The 5,271-nt window shown below is 34.4% G+C and overlaps 1 non-coding gene across 1 annotated transcript; it reads right to left on the reverse strand.

Moving 5' to 3' along the window:
• Positions 1-2,906: 2,906 nt before the first annotated feature.
• Positions 2,907-3,013, reverse strand: LOC131177142 (small nucleolar RNA R71). The gene has a single exon (XR_009146813.1). It is a non-coding gene; the product is annotated as a small nucleolar RNA R71 (small nucleolar RNA).
• Between the last annotated feature and the right edge of the window lie 2,258 nt (positions 3,014-5,271).

Genomic DNA, 5,271 nt, shown 5'->3' on the forward strand with positions numbered 1-5,271 from the left:
ATATATAAGCTAGATAAAAGTGAATTTGAATTTATTTTTGGATTTATGCTAAGTTATGATACTGAAACACTGTGAAAGTGTGTGTTTCAGCTGAAAAAAGCTCGGAAAGTCTAAGAGACTGAGTCAAGGCCTAGAGGCGACTCACGTCAGGTTTGTGCACAATAAACCCTATTTAAGCATTTTATCATTGAAAAATGGATTTAGTATGCATTATGAGTTTAAGAACTTTTGTGTTGCCATTTTGTGAATGAAAATATAACTTTGGAAATTGATTTGGTTTTTCTATGCAATATTTGAATAAATTGTTTTAAATTGATTTCGGATTCACACTTAGCATGACAGTACCATATTATTCCCCCATTTATGGGGTTGAGATCGATTATTTTCCTCCCTCTCTGGGTTACCAGTTGAGGTTGTAGATCGGATGAGTACTCATTAGCTAGCTAGCCACCTCCCTCATTGATTTCGATTAGTGGGGTTGTAGATTGCTTTGTCGTGGTGTACAACACGGCATTGATCGGAAATTTTGTGTCATGGCTTAAGTTGTGCATGAATTGGCAACACTATGTTTATTAAATTATTTGACCTAAAAATTTTGCTATAATGAGTTTTGATAGTTGGTGAAATGTAATTGTGCAACATTTAAATTGTGTTTTGTCAATGAATGATTTATGTATTGTATTTTAAATTTTTATTGTGCACCACTGAGTATTTTTATACTCAGTGATAGCTTGTTTTGCTGTCGCAGATAAGGGCAAGGAAAAAGCAGCAGAGTGAGCTACTGGATTGGCAAGAACTTCTTGATCACTTTTGTACGAGTATTTATTTATACCCTTGTAATTATTTGATGTAAACATTGTAATGTTTTATGTATCAATGTAAAGTTGAACAGTTGTATAATAAATTGTAATAATATTATTTTTATATTTTATATCTGTAAATTAGCTTTATTGAATGAAATGATGAAATGTTTTGAGATGACAAACTTGGATTGAATTGATTTGAGTTATGTTGAATTGAGATTATTTGGAGGTTGGGAGTTGTGGAAAAATTTATTGGAAGTGTTTTTACAGGTTTTTGAAGAACTGTTTCCTCAAAATATAGACGGCACTCTGCCGAAATTTTTATAAAATATGAGAAAAAATAAAAATGTACAAAATTTTTTACTAATTTTGAAACTTCAATTAAATGTTTTAATTCCTACCAAAATGCTCACCACTTCCAAAATGTAAGAAAATGGTTTTAAAATCCCTTGTAGTGTACTTAATGAATTATTGGTAGGTGAAGTTCGGTAGTTCATTAGGTATTCTACGGGATCATGTTATGCCTTACAGAGGGGTAAGGTGTGACATTGCACTCTCTCCAGCCGTCTCGAAGAGAGCAACATCAGTAGCAAAAGGAGTTTTCTAGCTGAAGCTCCACAAGATCAAAGCTGCAAACTCTCTTCGGTTCCTTCATTTCAACTCCCTAGACAGATTTTTATTATTTTATTTCTTCTACATGATTTTCTTTTTACTGTTTTTACCTTTTATCATGATGTTTGCTAAACTCACCATGAGTGAGTAGTTTTCTTATTCTGGATTTAGGAGAGTAATGCTTGTAATTATTATTATGGATGAACACTAAGTTTTATTTATTGGATTTGAGATTCGTTCCTTGATTCAATTTCTTGTAATCGTAATGCATGCTATGTGCTGGTACCCACTTAGCCATGATTATAGATGTTAATTGAAGGACTGAAAGGTGAAGATTAATATTAGAAAATCAAGATCTTGAACCTAGGAATTCTGACCTAGACATAGGCTGATACCTTTGTGGAACTTCAAAATTGGTCAAAAATCTTAAAGGATTTTAATTAATTTGATCACCATGAAAGTTGGGTTTGAGTTAATTAGAATACACCCTAGGTTCCTTGAGAGAGGATTTAGGATAACTTAGGACTGATTTCCATCAAGGAAAATGAACCTTAATTCAGTAAATAAATGAGATAACATCCCTAGTAAGATTCAAGTGTGAAATCTTAATTTCAGAATTGTTTCAATTAAATCATATCATTTTAAGTTTACCATTCTATTGTTTAAGGTTAACAAACTTGATTCCCTAAGTATTCGATAGCCTAGACAGTCAAAATTACTGTGTAGATTGGTACTTGCTAATCAAATTCCTCGTGAGAACGATACTCTACTCATCACTTTTTTACTTGTTAGCGATCCGTGCACTTGCGGGGTTATAAAACCAGCGAAACAAGTTTTTGGCGCTGTTGCCGGGGAGTTTTGGTTTTAGTAATATCAAGCGATAGCCAATTTAGCTGATTTAGGTAATTATATTTATTATCTAATTTTATTTTACTGGTTGTATTTCTCTTCTTTTCTCTCAGGTGCCCGATCTGGTATATGACCAGAATAAGGCCAGAAGAAGAAATTTTGGACTGTGATCTGGAGATAGACAGAACTCTGAGAGCCATCAGGAGGGAAAGGAAACATCAAGAGCACGGCCAAGGAGATCCTGAAATTCCAACCATGGCCGATAATAATGACAGACCAAGACTCTTGAGAGATTATGGAGCTCCATCTGTTCAAGGATTTCAGACCAGTGTCACTAGACCCATAGTGGAAGCCAACAACTTTGAATTAAAACCAACATGGCTCCAAATGATTTAATAAACCCAATTTGCAGGTTCACCAACAGAAGACCCACACTATCACCTCTAGTGCTTTCTTGCCCTATGTGACACATTCAAGATGAATGGAGTATCTGATCAAGCAATAAGACTCAGAGCATTCCCATTCTCCCTTCGGGACAGACCAAGGAAGTGGTTACTTTCTCAACCAGCTAGAACGTTCACCACTTGAGAGAATCTCTCTCAAGCTTTTCTAGTAAGGTATTTTTCACCTGCAAAGACTGTAAAACTGAGGCTTAAACTCAACACCTTTAGACAAAAGGAAGGAGAATCACTCTATGACGCATGGGAAAGATATAAAGACTTGCAGAGGGAATGTCCACACCATGGCATAAAAGATTGTCTATTAGTGCAAAATTTCTATAATGGATTACTACCCTCTACAAGGAACACAGTTGATTCAGCTGTAGAGGGTGATCTAATGGAGAAAACAGTGGCACAAGCACTTAAACTTCTAGAAAGAGTTGCATACCATAATTATGAGTGGTAAAATGAAAGAGGAAATGCAAGGAGAACTGCAGGGGTCCTGGAAGTAAACGCCCTAAGCATGATAAATGCTCAATTTGATCAGCTCATAAAGAGACTCGAAAGAATGCAAGCCAATGCAGTTAGTACAAACAATCAATATGAGGACAGCTATGGAGGAGGATACATAAGTTTAGAATACAACAATTTCAATGAACCCTCCACAAAACAGATGAACTATGTGAATAATGGAGAAAACTTCAACTAGAGGCAGCCCAATAATCCATATTCAAATACTTACAACCCTAGACGGAGGAACCAACCAAATTTCTCATGGTTTAATCAGCAGAACCAGCCAATAAACAAACAATAAGGGTACAAACCACCAGCACCCCCTGGATTTCAGAACAGAGGTCAAAACTTTGCACAGCCATCACTACCTCTCCAACCTCAATAACCTGAATTGAAAATGACCATGGAAACCATGATGGAAGGATTCCTAGCAGCTCAACAACAACTGTCACACCCTACTCCCCTGTAAGATGTAACATGATCCCGTAGTATACCTAATGAACTACCGTACTTCTACTACCGATAATCCATTAAATATACTACAAGGGATTTTAAAACAATTTTCGAAAATTTAAGTCATAGATTAAAATCTGGTGTTATAAAATTTTTTCAAAATTTCGGCAAAGTGCCGACTGTATTTTGAGAAAACAGTTCTTCAATCCTGCAAAAGAAAATGTTCCCAATATGTTTTCTCAAATACAACTTCAATAACTTCATTTCAATTCATAATTCAATTCTCAATAAACAATCAATTCATTTTCAAACTACTCTCATCATAAAGAAACATTTCATTGATTACAAGACTCAAAATTTATAATACAAAACTATTCAAGTAAATGAAATCTCAAATTTACATTTACAATAATTTACATTTAATTACATACCAAAATATTTTACAAGAGTTTTTATACAACTGCTCAAATAATTTACATACATATTATTACATGCATACATCAAACCTATGTACATGGGTATACCTATGATATACCTGGAGCTGATCTGAATGTATCTTCAAAGAAATTTACTCATCGTTTATGCTCTTCTTGCTCATGATAAAGATGCAAAGCTATCACTGAGTGGTGAACTCAGTGGTGCACAACTATAATTTAAAACATAATACAATATATATTGACAAAATTTACAGTAAATAATTTGGAAATCTGAATACTCATCAAATTCCACAACTCAAAATATTCATTGCCAATAATGTAAATGTAGGAACGGAAGCGTGAAAAACACAAGATTATACCATTGAATTCAAAAATTTTCATCTAGGGTCACATGCACCATGCAAGATTTATTTTTATCTATTTGATTTCAATGATAAACAACATATTAAAACTCTTTTAATATGTTTTTGGATCTGTATTTGCTATTTAAGATTTTAAAATTAATCGATTAATTTTAGAACCCTAGATTAAATCAAGAACGATTACACTAACCTCTTGATGTGCCGCAATGTTCGCGCTTTGAGATTCGCCTTCAGACACCGCATGTTGTCCTCTAGCTTGTCCACACCAAGAACACCTATGGCAGCCCTTGAACAGCTTCTAAAGCCTTTTCTATTAATTAGAAATTCAAGTTCTCGCTTTTAAGAGATTAGAGATGTAAACAGACACTAGAAACAATTTCTAGTGTTCTTAATTCAAGAGATTGATGGCTAATCTCTTTGAATTGATGAGAGATGAAGAGAAATAGCTGGAGAGGCTCAAAGTGGCGTGACATATGAGAGGAGAGGCTGCTGGTTGTGTTTTCTTTTCATAACCCCACTTAAATAGCTAGGTTAACACATTAAACCCTAGCCACATGTCACCTTTTGATTAGCTCTAGGTTTAAGTGACCCAATCACATTGTGCCAAGTGTCAAACCTATATTTAATCTTGATTTTAATCATCTTACATGATTAAAAATATTTGGCAAGCTTATGTGTTATGCCATGTGTCACCATCTCATGGTGCCACGTGTCACACCGCAAAATGACCAAAATGCTCCTCGTGTCTTAATTTTGAGTTCTTAACCCAAAATAATTATTTTCTTCTTCTAATTAATTTATA

The sequence above is a fragment of the Hevea brasiliensis genome, unplaced genomic scaffold (assembly GCF_030052815.1).
Source record: "Hevea brasiliensis isolate MT/VB/25A 57/8 unplaced genomic scaffold, ASM3005281v1 Scaf34, whole genome shotgun sequence".
In the NCBI taxonomy this organism is placed as follows: Eukaryota; Viridiplantae; Streptophyta; class Magnoliopsida; order Malpighiales; family Euphorbiaceae; genus Hevea; species Hevea brasiliensis.